The sequence below is a fragment of the Elaeis guineensis genome, chromosome 4 (genome assembly GCF_000442705.2).
Source record: "Elaeis guineensis isolate ETL-2024a chromosome 4, EG11, whole genome shotgun sequence".
NCBI lineage: Eukaryota > Viridiplantae > Streptophyta > Magnoliopsida > Arecales > Arecaceae > Elaeis > Elaeis guineensis.
The window spans coordinates 77,565,617-77,588,313 of record NC_025996.2 but is presented as its reverse complement, the minus strand read 5'-3'; positions in this window follow the sequence as shown (position 1 = coordinate 77,588,313).

Genomic DNA, 22,697 nt, shown 5'->3' with positions numbered 1-22,697 from the left:
GTCCTAGCTACGGGTTCGTTACGATACAAGAACTTTGGGAAACTGGGGCTGACGAACTCCTAGAACTGCTAGAAGAGGAGATATCAGAAGATATTTTGGATCAAATGGAAGCCACAAAATCCCAGAAAAATTAGAAAAAAGAGCAAACAGGCCCTCGAGGAAGCTAAACGAACAGAATATGAAGAAGAAAGGATATGAAAATGATAAGAAATTTTGGAACTAACCTAGATCGGCCCTAAGAGTGCAGGAAGATGGCAAGGATGATGGAAGTCGACCCGGAGGATGCCTGAGGCCGAGAAGGATGCTGGAGGAAGCTGGAGCTCTCGGGGAAGAGGAGGAGAATCGAAGAAATCTCTCAGGCAAAGTAAGACCCTTGAAGGAGGAGAACGTGTTTAAATAGACCCCAGGATCCGGTGCAATAATGATTGTGGATCTCCTCTGACCGACCTGTACTCGCCGGGTGTCCCACTCACCCTGACAAACTGTTGGAAACAGCTGGCAGCTAACAAAGTCATTATTATGCCATACCTAGAGCCATGCTCTGATGAAAATTTCAAAAAGAAATCTTTTTCGAAAAGGCTCTAGTACCAGCGTGCCGAACGTCAAAATATCTGACAACCATCGAGCACAGAAATCGAGGGAAGCAACTTCTATCATGAGAATTTCTCTGTACTTCCTTCATTCGAAATCTGAACTCGGAAGTAGGGAGACTGGTGTTGGGTATAAAATACCCCCTGACTGAAGTTTGTAAAAGATCGACCCTTCCAGGACTTCTCCAGCTTCCGAACTTGTGTGGCGTCTCTCTGAACCCCCTCGACCGTCTGAGCTTCCAGACTTCTCTGACAATGAGCTTCTCCATCCATCTACCGTGCTGCTCCAAAGGCTCTCTAAGCCTCACTGTCAGCTGACCTTCTACAGTGATCAACTATTCTCCGAACTCCTTCCGAACTTCGTCAATATCCGAGCTTCTTCGACAATGAGATTTCTACAGTAATCAGACTCCATCTGAGTTTCTACGATGGTCGATCGCTTTCAAGATTCTAACCGGGCTCCTGTGAGAGCCAAACTTCTACTATGAGCGGTCTACTCCGAACTCCTATAGCGAGCGATCTACTTCAAACTCCTACAGCGAGCGGTCTTCTCCAAACTTCTACTACGAGCGATCTACTCCGAACTCCTACAACGGGCGGTCTACTTCGGATCTCTACTGTAAGCAAATTCTATTCGAGCCCCTATTGTAAACACGTCTCTTCCAACTTCCATTACAGGTAGATTTCAGCGAGCTTCTTCGTAGCCGGATCCCAGACGAGCTTCTACAGCGGGACAGGACCCACCGATCAGATCGCTACTCCGAGCTCCCACGACAACCGATCCTCGATCGAGATTCTACAATAAGCGATCTCCTTTCAGCCTTCTGCAAGAACCAGACCTCGATCGAACTTTCATAGCGGATGGATATCGGACAAGCTTCTACGACGGATGGACTTCGACAGCTGGATTCTTACAATGATCGATCGCCTCCGACGTCTGTCGAACCTCTCCAGCACCATCCGAAGTCCATCGTCGACCGACCCTCTGCCAGATCCTTCATGAAACCGAACTTCTTCGATGGATCATCTTCAAACGAGCTTCCACATCAGGCGAATCCCAGATGAACTTCTCTAGAAATCGGACTCCTATCGGGCTTCACCAATGAAAAGTCTTCATCCGAGCTTCTACAGCAGATGACTCCCACCTGTAGTATCAGTGCCTAAGATATCCGACAATAGTAGAATCGTCAGCAGCTTCGGAGACATCGGAGCTTCTATCAGATCGACGGGATAGAGAGCCATTTCGCTCCATCAGATGTCCCAGCCAAGCTCCAGCCGACAGATCCGAACTCTCTGGCAAGTCACGACAATGGCCACTACCCTGCTCCACTCTCTGCAGTGGATTTCGCATGGCTCCACTACTCTCTGGCAAGTCACGACAATGGACACCACTCTACTCTTCGTAACAAACTCCATGTGATCCTGAACGACCCCTGACGCCACTACTCTCCGTAACAAGCTCCAGACGGCTCTGAATAGCCCACTACCAGACGGTTACAGACGTCGCTGTCAATTAGTTACGCACTCCGTCTATAAAAAAGGACCCCCAGATACGTTCTTCTCTAAGCTCAAAAACTCTATCTCAAAATTCTGTTAAAATTTTCACTCGAGCACTCCATTTTTGTTGAAGTAGAGTACTGACTTGAGCGTCAGAGGGTCTTGCCGGAGCACCTCCAACTCCGATTTAGACTTCCCTTGCAGGTCCCGGCGGCGGCTGCGGTCATCTCGACTCCAGCAACTCTGGCTTCGATGGAATTCTGCACCAACACTTATCATTAATGATGATCATAAGGGATAAGAACTCAATTTTTTCTAAGAAATATAAATAATTATTTAGTTTTTGCATCTCAAATAGAACCTAAATCAATTGAGGAAGCTAAAAATGACCCTAGTTGGATCAACGCAATGCAAGAGAAACCTAATCAATTTGAAAGAAATAAGATTTAAATATTTATAAGTAGCTTGTACATTATCCTATAATTAGAACAAAATGGATATTAGAAATAAATTAGATGGAAATGGAGTAATAGCAAGAAATAAAGTTAGATTAGTCTTGAAGCATCCACCAACTGATTAAAATCATCTTGATTTGATATCTGCAAGATAAGTGACTTAATGCTTCTTGGTATATTTTCAAAATAGTCTAATAAATTTTATATCTATTTGATAAATGGTCAAGCATGCTCTCTGGTATAAAAATTAAATATATATTTTGATATTTCTATAAATAAATCAGTTCGATATATGATTTGTTCTAAAAATGATTTTAGAAAATATGACTATATAATAACTTGTGAAAATATTTTGTACATATTCAACATGACTATGTTCCATTCTAGCCCCACCAATGGGGATTATATATTGGTTTTGGTGACTTATTATTTGAAAAACTAGTTTTGACATCCACCATGATCAGAGTAGTGGTTATTCAAGGGCCTATTATCTGCTATTTGTTATTGGTTATTTGTTACCAACCCATACCACTGGGTTACATGGCTATAGCCAAATATTAGATCTAGTATTACTTTATAAAAATATACATTTTAAAATACAAAAAAATAGTATTCTCTAATATTTGTTATATAAATTTTTTTTCTAGTCAATTAATATGCTTAGTTTTGTTATGAATTAACATGCTTTGATCCATGTTGAAATATTTTGTCACTTATTGGGGTAGTGTAGCTTTTTCTTGTTCTTCCTCTATTTTTCAAATTCTGGACTTGGAGGAGGGTATTATCTAGGGCATTTAGAAGATCTTAATTTCTTGAGGATTAAAATTACTTTATTATTGATATAAAATTATTATAAAATAATTAGATTTATCTTCAAGAAGCATTGCATATCTATGGGGTCTATGCTACTAGCATGGTGTTTGTCATGCTCAGTGTTTGGGGCATAACATATTTAATGATATCGAAGTTCAAATTTAAGATTACTAAGGATTGTGATAAATCATGCTAGAAATAGTGGCATAAGAGCCTAGATTCAAGGATTATTAGTATTCATCAGAAGATCAAGAGTTTGATAGATATTAGATAATGAGACATACCTGATTGCTTGTTATTGATAACTTTATGATATTTTATTAGAATATTATTGTGATGTATGTTTTATTCTCATTGAAATTAAGAATGTCATTCCGTCATGTTCATAGCCAAAGAGTAAATAAGTTAATTGGAGGTTTTTAGGATGAAGTCCCTAGTAACATGATGATGGAGACCATATATTCGAAAAGGTTTTGCTATGTTGCACTTAGCAAATCATGATGATTTGATAAATAGGATTAAGAACAGTGAAATTATTTGGAAGAATATTTGAGATACAAAAGAAGGAAAAAAATGAAAAAAGCGGTAGAAGTTTGTTTCTCATAATGGTCAGAGTGGATAGAGTTTTGCAGAATTTGCAGAATTTTGGGTAACCAAGGGCCATCAACATTCATCTAGTTTTTGTTAGAAGAAACATAGATCTTATAGTGGAATTAATTCACAAGACAAGCATAGGTATGTCATATGTAATGGTATTCATAAGACTAAAAACTTTAGGTAGATGTTTGGAGCTTATTTTACGTATGACCAATAGAGCCATAAGATAACTAGATATCCTCAAAATATTTAGGAGTCTCACCCAATTCAGTGACCTTAGACTATAAGAATTCAACCAGTTTAAATATTTGCAAACTTTTATTACTTAAGTTCAAGAGCGATATCTAAGCAACAAAGGGGAGAAGACCACATTTCAAGGCCATGTTTATGCATTGACTTAGCAAAATGCACAAGCATCCAACATTGAAGTTTAGGATTAATTTATAATATGGTAACTAGCTCATGTAATGATTGTGAATGTAGCAACTAACTTAGGGGTCAGTTATAATAGAGCATGTTCGAGGTAAATTAGGGGCAAGAACTCAAAATTTTGTTTGGATCCTATTGCAACAAAAAAAAAAGGATTTTTCTTAGTCTTAATGTACAATAGTATCAGGTCTTAAGGAATTATTTTGAATCAGAGTGCACAGTAGAAAAATAATGATTTAAGTTATTTTAAAATTTGTTAGAAACAATAACATTGATGAATGTGACATCTGGATAGATGACCATGATTGTTTTAGGATATGTGCCTATTATTTGTTTGACAAATCAAGATATGTCAAATTTCAATGATGAAATTTATTTGGTGGGGAGGACGTAATTCTTGGGTCAGACGCACATAAGCAGGGCCCAAGCCCTTGTCCCACTAGGTAATACATGGATAAGAGTGAGAAAGGAGAGAGGGGCATGGGTGCATGATTTCATTTGCATGTTCGTACCATGAGAAAAAAGAGAAAGAAAGAGAGGTTGAATGTTGGGGGGGGGGGAGTGGCAAGTGTCTTCTTATCAAACATGACCCAAATTGAGGCCTCCCATTCTCTCTCTTCTCTTCTTCCATTTCCCCATAACTCTCTCTTTCCCTCCCTCCCCTCATGCTCTCCCATGATTCTCTCTCTCCCATACTCAACCCATCTCTTTCTCTCTTCTCTTGCTCCCACTTATACTCTGACACGCCATCGCATACTCTCTATCATTCTTACATGCCTCAACTCCCTACCATCTCTTTTTTCTCTTACATCTCTCTCTTTATCTCTTTTCTTCCTCTCTGGGCTAGCCATAAAGGCTATGCCATTTCTTGCTCCTGCCCTATGACAAGAAGTAGAGTAATGTTAGTAATCCATCTCCCTATGGAAAGTTAAAAATTGATTAGATCTTTGAGAATTTTAGGAATTTTAGATATTGTTTTGAAATATTAGCATGTTGTTAAATAGACCCATGTGCATGTGTGGCTTTAGATTGATAGGTCTTGAAGCATCCATGTGATCAAATTAAAATTATCTTGATTTGATGCATGTAAGGTAAATGACTGAATGCTTCTCGATATATTTTCAAAATAGTCTAATAATTTTTATATTTGTCTAATTAAATGATCAAGCATGCTATATTTTTTCTATAGTATAAGAATTATATTTGTATTTTGATACTTCTACAAATAAATTAGTTCAATATATAACCTATTCTGAATAATTATTTTATGAAACATTGTTGGATAACTTGTGCAAATATTTTTGGATTCAATATGGCTATAATCTATTTTGGTCCCACCAATAGGGATTATACCTTGGTTTTGTTGATTTATAATATGAAAAATTAATTTTGACACAACCTTGCCAGTGATTAAAATACTGGTTATTTAAGGGCCTGTTAGCTATTTTTTATTATCTATTATCCATTACTTATTACTAATCTACCCCACTAAATTATGTGGTAGTAGCCAAATATAAAATCTCATATTAGTGTGTGAAAATATACTTTTAAAAATAAAAAAATATTACTATTTGATATTTGTTATTATGAAATTTTATCCAGTCAATTATATATGTTTAATTTTCTTATATGCTAATATGTTTTGATCCATCTTGAAGTATTTTGTCATTTACTAGGCTAGTACAGCTCATTATTACTCTTTCTCTATTTTTTAAATGCTTTAGACAATCTTAATTTTTGAGGATTAACATTATTTTATTATGAATGCAAAATTATGATGAAATAATTAGATTTGCCTTTAGGAAATGTTGCATGTCTGTGGGGTTTGCTATGCAGGCATGCTACATTGTTATGCCCTCAGTTCGGAGCATAACAAAAAGTGACAAAGCCTGACCTGGCCAGTTGAGTAGAAAGCCTGCCAAGTCAAAAGGTCTTAGCTCAAGTTAGTCTTGGATGGGAAATGGCAAAGATTGACCTGATCAGTTGAGTATGTGTCACTGGATAACTTATCCATATTCATTCCAAGGTTAAAGGAAAGCCAATCTTGTACAACAATGACTTCTAAAGCTAATCTAAAGAAAGACCCAAAATACTAAACTCTGATAACTTGGTAGGGGAAGGGTCTATCAACCAACCTTAAGCAAAACTAGCTCCTAAAATCAGCCTAAAGAAGACGATCTAGAAAGCCAAACTCCAAAAACTTGGCCTAAAAGGTTGAGAATAGGAGGCAAGAGTCTAAAGGCCAACCTCAGCTCATAATAGCTCTCAACCTGATATCAAGCAACTTGCATTGTATAAGAGCCAACCTTGAGACCCAATGATACAACCTTAAATACTTAAAGAACATACATTCAAAATCACTATCAATGTGGACCAAAAGTTTCATTTTTATCAGTGAAATTTTATTTATAACGAAAGTTGGCACCAGTTGCATTAGAAGTACAAAGAAAGAAAGAGTAGAAAATGTTAGATGTATGTCTTAGAAGCCAATATGGCTAACACATTGTAATACATATAAGGCATAATTTTGTACTTAATATATTGATATGATCAATAAAAGGATAAATTTTTTTCATTCAAGTGTAATGTGTCCTTGAATCATTCATGAAATTAATTTCAATACATATTTTCAAGGTATTGAGAATTAGAGACATGTATTTAATTCCTAAATACTTTCGGTCATAGAGGATCATCATGAGGACGATGATAGATCTTGATAGATTGGCGCACAAATCACTTCCTTCGGGATAGATGAGTTTTTGATCTACTGTTCAGAGACACAAGACGATGAGTGCGGATAGTTATTAGAGAAAAACTAGTACTGAGCGTGACCATACGAGAGATCACTTGAATTTCTATTCGATCGTCAGTGATTATCTCAATGCTGTAGTTATGTGATTGGTCCTTTGACTTGAGATGGTACTGCTACTTGCAGTGAGGCTATTGAAGTTTGCATGACACATAAACATGAGTCTCAATGAGCCCTTGTAGTGGATGTTGGCGACAGTTGGTCCACTGTAGGGGTAGGGTGCGCATCAAGATAGGATCTATCGATCTTGATAAAAAGAAGTAGTCCTATAAAATTTGAGAGGTTAAGTCCAATAGTCTGTGGCCACAGTAGTGTGATTGATGAAAAAAAATTTTCATAGAAGTCACAACTGAACTGGAGCTAATCGAATCTATCATATGATTGATACTGAGATTTGACGATTTATTCATGACCTACTATCTAGTCGGAACTCACGATGGAGGGACTAAATCACATATTAACTACACCTAGATATTCATTTCAGTTCTACTAGGTTGCCACTACATACTGCTAGGTGTCACTGATAGATTGTAAGAGCTCACTAGGATTGTTCTGGATCGACAATCCTTTCTGAATTAGAGTAGAATTATTCTGACCCATTAAAAAGAGTTTCAATGATACTTTGATAGAGATCATTGTATATCTCACTACCAGATAGAATTGAACCTATGGGATCAAACAACAAAGAAATTAGGCTTGAAATAAGCAATTGAGCTTATGAAGTATCAATTGAGTTTAGAGAAACCCATTGGGTTCATGATAACCTTGTTAGCACATGGTTGGACCCAATTTCTCTTTCCATTAAGATCACTTATTTGATAAGATAATTTTAACTTAATTACCTACTAATAATCTACATGAATAAGATTCATGAGACTCCAATTATTGAGTGTCTAAGGTTATGGATCATATAAATTAAGGATGTAAGTTCCTAATTAATTTCTTTGATAGTTATTCTTAGGCACCACCTTGATTTGATCAAGTTGGGCATGTCCATTGATCAGAGGGCTTTTAGTTCTCCTATGGGATGTCTCTTGGGCATATTTTATGATGTCTAATTATGGGTGCAAGGGCTCCAATTGTTGGCACCTAAAGGATCTCCTAAAGTAAGTTGGATAACTTAAGTTAATAGGAAACCTAATGCAAATAGGACTTGTATTATGTGATTGAATAGGATTCAATCTTTGTACCTATTTAAAGGGACCTCTCCTAAGGTCCCTAGAGCATCCAAACCAGTAGCCCCCATGCTCATAGAAGGTCTCCACACCCTCTTTTCCTCCCTTTTTCTCTTCTCTCTTGGGCATTCTACATGCCCCTTCTCTTGGGACACACATCTCTGTTGGAAAATATATCCTAAAGTCAATCATCTAAATGGTAGATGATTGAAATTATTATATAAATTATCTAATAATAATAGTTATTTGGCAGGTTCATCATAAAAGTTCTATCTTTCTTAATTGAACTCTTAAATTATGATGAAGTCCTTAGAACCACAATCAATTGATAAAGGAGGATTTATCGGATGGTTCTTAAATTATTCACAACCAAATGATAAGTTATTAACAAGGATGATAACTTATCAAGTGTAGGTCGCTGTATGCCATATGCGTTGGTTGTCCTCATAATCAAGTTGTGTGGAGACACTGGTATGGCATCCAGATGAGATATAAGAGTACATCTGCACTGAACATGACCAATGTAACACTCTACTGTCAAGAGTAGCTAGCTAAGGCCAATGGGTATAAGTGTCCCTCCGACCTGAGATCACCATGATGACTTGCAAGCAACTCACTGTGCTTTGGTGTCGGACTGTCTGTATTTTTAATATAGGTTCGAAAAGTTTTTGGATACAGTCAAGTACTTGTGAAGTCAGTGTGTGATTCAAGATGGGATTGACCACTCCTAATTAACTTCAGGAAGAGAATATCTCACTGTGTTTCAATTTAGCAAAATCTAGGCCTGGATAATCCTCGTGAGGAGTCACGGGATTTGCAAAATTTTGAGACACAATAGAGATGACTTATATGAGTGTTGACAGCATACTCAAACTCATCTTAAGCATTATTGGTTAAAAGGATGAATTATACGGTAAACATAGGTCAGGATTCTTAGAATGTTGCTTTGCATACATTGGACCTATCTGGACGTCGGAAACCATTGCTAGATGGTTACTTCGACTGGTACAAAAATTGATTCTTGTGCTACCGACTTAGGTTCAAACCTATAGGGTCACACACATAAGAGATTGTAACCTAATCAGATAGTTAATCGATGATTGAGAATCATTCTAAGGTTAAACGATCAATGTGATTGATGTTTGACCTAATGCAAGTATTGCAGGAGGATCCATTAGCAATTGGATTGCTAATTGGTTCAATCTGATTGAGCAATTGGGTTGAGATCAAGTCTAATTGAATTTGATTCAATTAAAATTAGTTTGGACTTAATTAGATTAAGTTTAATTGGTTTATTGGATAAGTCAGTTGGAAGGGAGAACAAGTCCCTGTTTGACTAGGACTTGTATGCACCTAATTCTTAATTAAGTTAGAATTTAAATCAGAATTAAATATAATTTAATCTGATTTAATTAAACTTTTAATTGAACTATGATCATCATTAATTAGGTTGCAATTAATTTAGATTGGGTTCAAAGAATTTGACCTAGTCTACATGAGAATCCTAGTTAGACTAGGATTCCATCTTCTCCCTTGCGCCACCTAAGAAAGCCCACGCTTATATATTTATTTCTAGATATTTTTTTTATGATATTTACATCTAAGGAATGTAATCTCATACCACTTATTCTAGAGATATGAATCAGATTTGATTTGGTTCATTATGGAAAGATATGGGTTTATTATGGAAAGTGGTTTGGGTTTATTTCCTTTTTGAAAAAGTCTCTCTTCACAAAAACTCCTCTCCCCTCTCTTGTACCAACTTTCTCCATGCCTACCTTCTCTTTATGATGCCTCTTTTGTGCATGGTTTCCTCATCTCCACACAGAAAATAAGGGAAGGGGCATCCAAGAGTTGGACGCCCCATAGTTTCCTCGTTTGACTAGGTCTTTTGACCTAGTCTACCTTATATATTGGTGCCTCATATATGATGATTTAAGGGTTTCAAAAATTTGTGATTTTTTCATAGAAAAAGTAGAGAAGAAAGAGGATGGCATGGGTATTTTGAGGTGCCAATTTTTTTGAAGGAGAGTCTTCTATCAAGACATCAAAAGTTGATGTCTTGTAGAGACAAAAGGTAAGAGAAAAGATTATCTTCTCTTATTGTTTTCCTTTCAGTTTATTTTCTCTTTACTTTTGTATTTTTGTGTATCAAAAATTTGAGAGAGAAAGAGGGATGGCACGGTGGATTTATGCTCTAATGAGTTGGGGCATGGTGATCTGATTTTATACATGATCTGATCATGTCCTGATGAGAGAAGAAGAAGAAAAGAAGGTCTTCTCTTAAGGTTTCTTTTAGAACCCTTCTTTTCCATCAATCATGAGATTTTTATATAAAAAAAATTAGATAACATAAGATCTAAAAGTTTGGAAAATATCTAGAGAAGAAGGTCTCCTCATGTCCTAGCATAGAGATGTTCTCAGGACATCAATCGTTGATGTCCTGAAAGAGAAGATCTGTATTCTCTTAAGACCTTTTCTATTATATATTATTTCTGATTTTAGGGAGATCAAAAGGTTTGACTTCTTCCTTATTCTTTCTCATATTTTTTATCTCTTGAAATGTCCAAGAAATTCGAAGAATATTTTTAGATTAACCATCCGGAGGGATCCGCAAGAAGCTAGCACTTTGAGCAGATCTTCGTTCGACAAACTTTCGATTTTGTTATAGCCTCGTGTGGATCACCTGTAGAGATTGGATATGTGTGCAACTCCAAAGACAACAAAAAAAATCAACCACAGAGTTCTCGATCCACACCAAGGTAAGAGATCTGATCTCTTCTCTTATCTAGATGTGATCTAGATTTTAGATCTAAAACTATTTTAGATCTAGGGTATTGATTTGATCAATACCAAAGCTTTTATTTTCTGACTTATAAATATAATATGATATGTTATAGGTCCTAATTATAGGGTTTAGTAATCTGATTACATGTATTTATATATTAAATTATTTAATTTACATATTCCACTACGTTATATTTAAAATTATTTTGAAATTCATGCATGAAACTCTGCACCTTTTCCAACAGTTCCAAGGTGTTCCATATCCAAGACTATTGGGTGCCTCTTCCTTACTAATTTTTTATATCTAGTAGCAGTATATAGTAAGAAGAAACTCTAAAGAAGAGGAGAAGAAGAAGATCAAAGAAAGAGATCAAGTGTTGATCACGATTCAGGCTTTGTTCAGATTCAGCAGGCTGAATATTTAGAGAAAAAAATTTATATTAAAGAGGGCTATTCCAGACTGATCCCGAGTGGATACTCATAGAGACCGGATACTTGTACGGCTAAGAGAGAATCTCTTCTCTTCCAAATCTAGATTTGAAGAAAAAATTATGAAACAGGTATGTGATTTTATCACAATCTGAATTTCAGCATATATTAATTTCAACATATGAGATAGATCCATGTAATTTTATATTTTATACATGCATAATTTAGATTAAAAATATTTTAATCTTATTCTCTAGTGTGGTGTTTAGAAAATAAAGTTTTAAAATACATATGCATGCACCAAACTCCGAATTCCAACACTGGTATCAGAGCCACGGGTTTTCATATGCTGAATTTTGATATATATATTTTTGAAAAAGTTTTAAAATTAAATTTTTTCTTGATATATAAGATGTATAGATAGATTTTTAAATTTAAAATTTAATTTTAAATTTAATTTTAGAATATATAGTTGATATGTTATTGCATGCATAGATCTGAATTTTGATCTAGAAAGAGTTCTAGTTTATGTTCATGTGATATATAGATGCATGCATAAAATCTAAAATTTTTATATGATCTAAATTTTGATCCATATATGTATTATATGTTTGCATATTTAGATTATAAATTTAGTTTTAATCTGATCCATGATTAGTATATAAGATATGTGATATCATGTTTAGATCTGAAATTTTGTTTAGATCTGATGTTACATGCATGTATATGATATATATTTATGTGTTAAAATCTGAAAATTATTTTTATATTTTAAAATTTAATTTTATATAAAAAATTTAAATTAGAAATATAATTTTAAAATCTAAAATTTGTGTTTGTGCATGAGCATTTTTGTCATAAGAAAATCATTAATTAGGTCATATAATAGGATTGCATGTAAGATTTTTTATTCAAGTCATATTGGTCTAATCCGATTAAGTAATTGGTCAAACCAAGTCAAGTATTGATCAAGATTAGATTAATTAAGTTAATGATCATACAATTATTGTTGATCAAATCAATTAAATCCCATATATAGAATCGATTAACCTAAGGACCTAATTTGGCTCGTTGGTTTGAGCCTGATTCGCTTGAGCTAATCAATTCTGATCAATCGACCTATTGGTGTCTAAGGTAAGTATAATGAGATATGGTTATTTAATTAGTTTTGTTAGCTAACCTAATCAATTTATTGGTGTCTGAGGAAGGCAACGGGGGGACCCCTATCATTCTCCACTTACCTAGCCGATTTGGAAGATTGGGTCTTAAATTAGGTTACTGAGCAGTTTGGTTTAGCCCATACCAATTAGATCGATTATATGATGACTGATTAGATGAGACTTAAACCTAAATCTCTTCATAAATATTAAGTCCATAGATCTTTCACTATTGTAGATGTACGGGCGTGCTACCAACATTGATTGTTCTCGACTGGTTACAGTGATTTAGTTGCATCGAGAATACACAACCACTCTATTAGCAAAGAGTTGCTCCAAGGTAAGGATGGGGTTGGGCCCAATAACTATTAGGTTAGGGATCCAATGACGGCCTTGTACCTGCTTGTGAATGGTGGGTCGGACTTAACTAAAAAGTATGGGCAATAACTATTAGGTGAGTCCATATGACTTAGAGACCAAGTCGCTGCGATATGCTTAGAGAAGCATTTGGGTAAAGAGTTGCCTATGCATCGGTGTACATGTTACCAATAACTGTTAGGTGAGGTGCATATCATCGGTGGGACTGCAGCACCCACTAGGAATCTTTTATCGCGTTAAGGTTTTCGTTTTCTTTTCAAAGAGTGGAGGGATCCAATAAATTAGTGGGTCATTATTTACATCTTAAAATCCCTAGAAGCAAATTAAATATTAAGTATAAAAGTCTAACTTGAATCTCTACTCTCGCAGTTAAATAATGTCAACCTCAAACCCTCTAGCCCGTATCCTTGAAATCAATCATTTGATCAGTAATAATTTTAAAGACTAGCTCAGAAACCTCAAAATTATTTTGACCTCAGAAAAACTAAGCCATGTTCTTGATCAGGATCTCGCAGTGCTATCAAACCATCCTACTGTTGAGTAAAGAGCTACTTTTGAGAAGTGGATGGATGAAGACAGTCGGGTCAAGTGCTATGTGCTGGCATCTATGTCAAATGAGTTGCAAAACTAGCACGAGCATATGCCCACTGCCCGAGCCATGATCACTCACCTACAAGAGTTGTATGATGAGCAGAGCTATACTGTGCACTTTGAAGTATCCAAGAGACTCTTCAATCTAAAGATGCGTGAAGACAGTCTATCTATGAGCACTGTATGACAGTGATCAATGACATTGAGGAGCTTGGGAAGCTCGGACTAGACATGCAAAAAGAATTGTAGATGGATCTAATCCTTCAATCCCTTACCAGTTCATATAGTCAATTCATTGTGAATTTTTATATGAACAAACTTGACTGTACTATTCTCAAACTCGTCAACATGTTGGTCACCATGGAGGGTACCTTGAAGAGTTCAAGGGGCACTATGCTTGCTATGGAGTAAACTTTTTCTTTCAAAAAAAAGTCTACAAAAAAGAAGAAGGTTAAAACTACGAAGAAGCAGAAGAAAGAGAGCAAGCCAAAGAAGGATGGTCCAAAGATGGCTGAGGCAAAAGAAAAGTATTTCTACTATCATGTTGAAGGCCACTAGAGGAGGAACTATCCTAAATATCTGAAGAGCCTAAAGACCAAAAAGAGTGATAAACCATCCAAAGGTATGCTTGTAATTGAATCTAACCTTACGGTTTCTTTTACTTCTAGTTGGGTATCAAACTCTAGCTCGAGTGCTCATATATGTACCTCAATGCAAGGTCTGATAGAAAGTAAGAGGTTGAGGGAAGGTGACATAATCCTTCAAGTTAACGATGGAGCAAAGGTTGCTGCAGAGGCCATTAGCACTTACCCTCTTTGATTACCGTCTGATGTTAGATTAGATTTGAAAGACTATTATTATGTTCTTATAGCTAGTTAGAATTTGATTTCCATATCTGTGGTAACACAGAAAGGTTTTGAAATTAGTTTCAATAAAGTCTTTTGTTCCAAATTGATTGCACGAGGTCTTTTAATTAACAGTTTTTGTCACTTGCATGTTGATGCGAATGTGAATCTAAATAAGTAAATAGTGAGTGCCGTAGGTCAAAAGAGATTCAGAGATAAAATTAATCAGAAGTATTTGTAGCATCATAGACTAGGCTATATTGGAGTGGATAGGATAAACAGACTGGAAAAGGATGGGATCCTTGGCTCTCTTAATCCAGAGTTATATCTAGCTTGCAAATCTTATCTTCGAGAAAAAATGACCAAGTTACCCTTTGTAGAACATGGGGAGAGGGCCATTGAGTTACTTACCCTGGTACACACCGACGTTTGTGGACCATTTGATATGCAGGCTACGGGTGGTTATACCTACTTCATATCTTTATCGATGACCTGTCTAGGTACGGATATATGTATCTGATGAAATACAAGTCTGAGATCTTTGAAAAGTTTAAAGAATTCAAACATGAAGTAGAAAAGCCAACAGGCAAACCCATTAAGATTCTTCGATCTAATCGAGGAGGTGAATACCTTAGTCAGAAATTTTTGGGATATCTTAAGAACAACGGTATAGTCTCTCAATGGATCCCTCCTAGAACATCTCAGCTCAACGGGATATCCAAAAAGAGAAACAGGATCCTATTGGATATGGTCAGGTCCATGATGAGCTTCACGGATCTACTCTCATATTTTTGGAGATATGCCTTGTTAACCCTAATTCACCTGTTGAATAGGATTCTATCAAAGTTTGTTCCTACTACACCTATGAGATATGGTTTGGTAAGAAGCTGAGTCTAGGTTATCTTAAGACTTGGGGATATCCAGTCTATGTCAAGCAACAAATGACGGACCAATTAGAAGATAGATCCGTTATAGCTCACTTTATAGGGTATCCTAAAGAATCCATGGGATACTACTACTTTTCATAGGATCATAATGTGATTGTGAGTCGGAATGCCATATTTCAAGAAAAATAGTTTATCCAGGATGGTGGTAGTGAGAGGTTAGTTGAGCTCGAAGAGAAGATCTCTGAAGAGCCAAGAGCTATAGATCCTTAGGAATCCATTATCCATGAGCCAGTAGTAGATGTTCCTCAACCACCTCATAGATCTAGCATGATCTTCCGACCTTCTGAAAGGCACATGGGTATGCTAACGGAGGAAGTAAAGAAAATATTCTTTATGGGAGAAAGGGGTCATACTGATGATCCTAATACCTTTGATGAGGTGATGTCTGACATTAATTTTGAGAAATAGTTAGATGCGATGAAGTTAAAAAATTAACTCAATGTACTCGAACCAAGTCTGGACCTTAGTAGATTCACCTGAAGATAGTGTACTCATTGGGTGTAAATGGATCTACAAAAGGAAGATAGATGTTAATGGTAAGATAGAGATCTATAAAGCTAGGCTTGTGGCTAAAGGTTATAGTCAGCACGAGGGCATTGACTATTAGAAAATCTTCTCGTCCGTAGCTATGCTGAAATCGATCCATACTCTACTTGCTATTGCAGCTTACTATAATTATGAAATCTGACAAATGAATATGAAAACTACCTTCCTGAAAGGATATCTTGAGGAAGATATCTATATGGAGCAGCCTATAGATTTCACATCTGGTGATAGTGATCACAGAGTCTGCAAGCTGTAAAGGTTCATATACGGATTAAAGCAAACTTCTCGAAGTTGGAACCATGATTTTGATGAGGCAATCAAATCATTTGATTTTATCAAAAATGAAGAGGAATCTTGTGTATATAAGAGGATCAGTGAGAGTGCAATTACCTTTCTCGTATTGTACGTGGATGATATTCTCCCTATTGAGAATGATATTCTCATGCTGACCATGGTCAAAAGATGGTTGTCCAAAGAATTCTCCATGAAAGATCTAGGAGAAGCATCCTATATTCTCGAAATAAAAGTCTATAGAGATAGACTTAAGCGAATGCTTGGCCTGTCATAAAAGTTGTACATAGAGAAGGTGTTGAAGAGGCTCAGCATGAAAAACTTCAAGAGAGGTCTCTTACCTCTTAGGCATGGTATTAGTCTCTCCAAGTTGATATGTCCGACCACATCTGAGGAGATGCAGCACTGTTGAAAAATGTATCCTAAAGCCAATCATCTAGGTTGTAGATGATTATGCTTCATATATGTATATGAATTATAAAATGATAAATATTATCTGATAAGATTCATCATAAAGAATACATCTTCCAAAATAGAACTCATATTTTATGATGAAGTCCTTAGAACTACTACCAAAATGATAAAGGAGGATTTATCATATGGTTTTTAAATCCTGCTCGTGATCAAATGATACAATTATTACAAGGATGATAATTATATCGAGTGTAGGTCATTGTATGCCATATTAGTTAGTTGTCCTCTTAACCAAGATGTGTGGTGATACGGGTATGGCATATGGGTGATATGTAGAAGTATATTTGACTAAGTATGACCACTTTCGGAGCACTCTACTGTCAAGGACTGCTCTGATGGGATATGGGTATAAGTGTCCCTCAGACCTGAGGCTATCTCAGTGACTTGCAAGCAACTCACCATACTTTGATACCCAACTATCCAAATTTCTAATTTGATGATGAAAAGTTTTTAGGTACAATCAAATACTTGTAAAGTCTGAGTGCGAGTCAAGATGGGATTGACCACTCCAAATAAAATTGAAGATAATGCATCACTGTGTTTCAATTCAGCAAAACTTTGACCAAAGTAGTCCTAGGAGGAGTCACAAAATTTTTAAGGTTGAGACACAATGTAGACCACTCTTCCTGGATTGACAGTTTACCCTTAGTCGTCTTTGAGCATCAAGTGTCAAAGGGATAAATTATACAGTAACTATATCCATATGGGTTCTAGAGTATTGCTGGGCATACATTCGGTCTATCCGGATGTTGGATCTCATTGCTAAATGGTTACATCGATTAGTATAAAAATTATTCTTATGCTACCAGCTTAGGTTCAAACCTATGGCGTCACACACATAGAAGTACCTATCTGATCAAATGGCTGATCGACGATTATGAATCGTTAAGGGTTTAATTATCAATTTGATTGATGATTAATCCTTTGCAAAGATTATAATAAATTATTTACTAATGATTGATAAATTAGAGAAATAATTAATTAATAATATGATTATTAATTAGCTCAATTTGATTGAGCAATGGGGATTGGATTATATCTAAATGAATTGGATTCAATTAGATTAGCTTTGGATTCATTGGATGCAGCCCTATTGAATGACAGAGCTTGTTTCAATTGATCTCAGAGATACAAAAATATATTAATGAGATTAGTTTGATATAGGCTTTGATTAGATCAAACCCTATTGGATAATAGGCTTGATTGGATCAAGCCCTATTATCAAATAGCTTCCTTGATCTCCATCAAGAATCAATCCTTAGATCAATAGGGTTTTAATCTAACTAATTGCAAAATTGATTGGGGCCTAATATGTTTCATAATTGAGCTATGACCCAATTAGTTAGTTTGTTATAACTAATTCTTAAGTTAGTTAGGATTGGATCCAAGAATTAGTTAGAATTTGACTAAGATCTTGAATCCTATTTGGAATAGGACTAAACTCAAACCAACCCATGTGAAATTTAATCTCCATGCCATAATTCTTTCATCATGAAAAATCCTCATGCCCCATGAAGAAGTGCTACACTCCTCTTCTCTCTTCCTTCCATGAAAAAGGAGGCATCCCTTCCTTCTTCTTGTCGCCTAAAAATAAGGAGGGGGCATCCAAGAGTTGGATGCCCCAACATCTCTCACACCAACATCCTCTTTCTCCTCTTCTTCTTAGAGATTTTTATGAGGCTTTACTTGTTGGTTTTTAGCATCAAAAAGAGGCTTCTCTGCTGGTTATACAATAGAAAATTAGAGAAGAAAAGTTCTTTCCAAAGAGAGAAAGATCAAGGAAGAAGATGGATCTTTTTTCTTGTGCGCAACCTTGAAGAAGAAGTTCTTCTTTCAATTTTTTTTATTTTTTTTAAGATAAAAATTAGATTAGATCTAATTTTTAACATAAAAATTTAGAGAAAAAATATCAAAAAAAATTGGTTGGGTGTTTGGGGCTCCCTAGAGTTCTAGATCAAGGAAGAAGAAGGGTCTTCTTTTTTGTGCGTAGCCTTGAAGAAGAAGTTCTTCTTTCAGATTTTTTTTTTATTTTTTTTAAGATAAAAATTAGATTAGATCTAATTTTTAATATAAAAATTTAGAAAAAAAAATATCAAAAAAATCTGGTGGGACGTAAGGGGCTTTCTAGAGTTCTAGATCAAAGAAGAAAAAAGAAGAAGAAGAGAGAAGAACAGTTCTTCTCTTGGATCCCTCTTTTGAATTTTTCTAGGGCTTAAGATCTTCTATGATTTTTAGCATGAAAAATTAGATTAGATTAGATTTTTATCATAGAAAATTAGAGAAGAAAAGTTTTTCTTAAAGGTGTAAAAGAAAGAGAGAAAGGTTCTCTCTTATGCATGGAAAAATTGAAAAAAAAAGTTTCTTCTCTTGATCTCTATTGTAAAGATCACATGCATGGATCCAGAAAGAAAAGAAGAGGGTCTCCTTATTTTTCATCTTTATTTTTTCTCTTAGATCAGTCAAAGAATAGTATCTTCACGAGCTAGCACTTTCGAAGAGATCGATCAGCACAAGGACTTCATGTGGATACCTGTAGAGGCTGAACGTATATACTGCTATCAAGCATCATGAAGAACCGTTTACCATAGATTTTGAATGTGGTGATCTGCTACCCATGCTCAGATATGAAGTTTTGAATTCAATTAATATTTAGATATGATCTAAATATAAATTAGATATGTTCTATACTTATTGAATTTTAGATTTCAGATGTGCATACATGCATATTAGTTTATGTCATAAATCCTGTATGGTAATTTAGATTTAATCTATGCATACATTATAGATTAAATTATTTAATCTTGTATGTTTTACTATAAATATTTTTTTAAAATACATGCACATCACCCACCACGCTTCCCTTCAAATAGTATCAGAGCCAGGTTCATTATGACATGAACATATATGCATGTAGAGTAGAAATCTAGATTTAACAATGCTTGAGATGTGTTATGATCTAATTTTAAATATGATCTAATATAAAACCAGATCTAATATAATTTAGATTTGATCTAAATTTTTACATATATGATATGTGAATTAGATTAGATGTTTTGAGTAGCAAATACTCGGATTGGATAATCACCAGGCCGTCTGATCATAAGAGCAAGTAGGGTTACATGACCCTCTCTTTCCATTCAATGGGGTGCTCTTCATGGCATGTAGGGGTACCACTATGAGGTCCCATGAAGAAGATAGCAAATGGAGAAAATTTACTTCTTTGCAAAACCCTAGATGTTGAAACCCTAGGATTTGATGTATGTGATACAAAGCATAGTTGTATGAAAAGCATATCATCTAATCTATATGATTAAAATTATTTTAATCATAGAAATAAAATTTGAAATCATAAAATATTTAGATATGATCTAAAGATTGTTATGATTAATTTTATTTCAGTTTATGTGAGAATTTTCATATCTGAAACTATATGATACTTGTTGGCATGCCAACTAAGCCGACTAGTTTTAAACTGAGTCGATCCAGTCTTCTATTTTTATCGATTCAATGCTGACTGACCCGATCCAATTGTCTCAGGCCAAACAGTAATGGTTACTATTCATGATCAGTTGGTCGATCAAGTATTAGACTTAGTCGACCCACTAAAGTAAGCCAACTCAGTTCAGGGATGAGCCGATCTAGTTTTCAGATCAAAAAAATTTTGCATAAAATTGATGTAAAATTATTTTAATTAATAATCTTAACCCATGTTAATGCTATACTTAAATGAGAATGAAAAAATATATTTTAGATCTAGAATTGTGATTAAAGATCTAATGACATTGCATAAAATATGAGGTATGGGTTAGCTCAAATCAGGACTTTTTAATTGGGTTAGACTTAAGGTTAGATTCAAAGACTTAATGGACTAAAAAGAGTAGTTGATCAAATCAAACCAATACTTAATTTAGATTAGGTCAAGAGTACTCTAGATCAAATACAATAGTTGTAGAAGGTCGAGTTCATGTCTTTGATTAAACCAAATGGACCTTGATTGAGGCTCAAAGGTTGAGTCTGAGTCATTAGGCTGATTAGATCATTAAGTGACTTGAGTTGACCCATATTGTTAAGGTTAATCAATATGATTGAATTAGGTGCCCTGGACCGACTTGTCTTTAATCTTTCTCATGACTTGGTAAAGTCAGTGAGAGGATCTACGACATATCGGTTGGACCCACTAGTCACTAGTCTTTTTTATGACTTGATGAAGTCAGTGAAAGGATTTATGACTTGTAGGTCGACCAATATTTTATAAAATAAATTAACCAAATCTTCTAAATTATTAAGTCCATGAAATGAGCTAGTTATGGGGATAACTAGATCATAGTCTCCCATTAAGGTGCGTGATAAAGAGTCCAATATTCTAAATAGGTATTGAAGGTGCCACACGCCTGGTGTCTATTATGTATTGAAATTACCATCCATTATATGACCATCTTGTAGTACCTTTAGATCAATACTCATGTTGACCGAGCCACACTCAGATCTGGACATCTATTTATTGGATGCACTTGATGTTGTCATGTTAATGGTTGGACCTAATTAGAATTTTTAGTGGAGGCGTCACACACCTACTGAAGAGATGTCTAGGGCAAAATCTGATTGCTAAAAATTATTTGGACAAATAATTGGTTATGAACCTACCCATGGATGCACTAGGATTGGTCGAGCCACACTCGGATCTGAATGCAGTTTGTGTGGATTCTAGTACCCACTAAGAAATTAAAGTAATTTCTTAAATTGGAGGTAGAGGCTACCAATTCGTATAAAATAGTGGGAGAACTTTTAGACTAAAGTTTAAATTTTTAGGCTTAAAATAGTTCATATACTAATAGGTCAATTATTTTTTTTTCACAAATGGGTAGAATATTATCGCTCTGTTCATTGTTAGACAATAAAAATTTTATCAGACCTAACTTCGATAGCCAGTATCTGAAATTGAGTATAGTTTTTGGGCAAATTATTCAAGAAGTCTCAGGCTAACCTAAATAGGCTTAAAAGAGAAATCAGCAAATGATTGCTAGTCAAGATGTTATGTGATAATTCTTTGAAGTTTCTCTATTGGTAATACTACTATCTGGATATAAGATACTGATAGCATAAGTCATGTTTACAAATAGTTGCAAAAGTCTTCAGGATAGTAGAAAGTTTGAAAATGATAAGAGACTCCTAAATGTAAGAGATGGAAGTCTGTTCTAGTCGCAAATTAGGAATCATTGAACTTGTTTTCAACCCTAAAAATATCATTTTAAGTGATTGTCACTATTATCTAATCTTATTGATGGTGTCAATAAGTATGATTATTATGATATTATTGTGAATGATACTGCAATAATATGTGAACCATTGAAAATGATATAAACTCAGTATTATAGTCTGTTAGTGTAAAGTACACATCTAACTAGCATCTTAGATTAGATAATATCATTGAAGCCTGCTTTTGGTATAGTTGACTTATTCATCTTTTATTGAAAAGAGTGAACGAGCCAATGATGTTCTGAGTTTGATACATATTGATGTATTTACACTCATGAACTTAAGTGCCAGAAGAGAGCTTTACTACTTCATTAAAATCTCTGACGACCTATCTTGGCATGGATGCATTTTGCTTATGAAGCATAAATCTGAGTCGATTGAAATGTTTAAATGATTCTGTAATGAGGTAGAAAATAAACTGCAAAGAGTATTATAACTCATCAGTTAGACTGATGAAGTGAATACCTTTACAGTAAGTTTTGACATGTCTTAAAAAAATTAGATTCTCTCTTAATGGACCTCTCTTGGAGGAATTGAATCTTGTTAGACATGGTCGATCTACTGTGGGGTTTACTAGTCTGCATGAGGTTATGTTTTAGAGACTACTTGATATGTGCTCGAGAACATTCTG